Here is a 307-nt window from a genome sequence, read left to right on the forward strand (position 1 = left end):
GATAAAAATATTTTCAGACCCCTCAAGTTTCTAAACATTACGGGAAAAATCACGATTTCAGAAAATCGTCGTTTTGGTCCACATTGAGACGAGATTTACCACCACGTGGTGCTCCAACTAAAAACCGGCTTTATACCACAATTGGAAAGAACTTAAGTGTCCTTCTTATATGGCAAGTTTTATCATTACAATTTTTGTTTTAAGGAAGAAATACCTTTTTGATGTTCCCCATTGATGGCTATCTCCCCCATTTGGTCACATGGCAGCTTCCCATTGATATTCGCAATTGCCATAAGCTGATATGTAG

Source organism: Rhipicephalus sanguineus, chromosome 2, assembly GCF_013339695.2.
Source record: "Rhipicephalus sanguineus isolate Rsan-2018 chromosome 2, BIME_Rsan_1.4, whole genome shotgun sequence".
Classification (NCBI taxonomy): domain Eukaryota; kingdom Metazoa; phylum Arthropoda; class Arachnida; order Ixodida; family Ixodidae; genus Rhipicephalus; species Rhipicephalus sanguineus.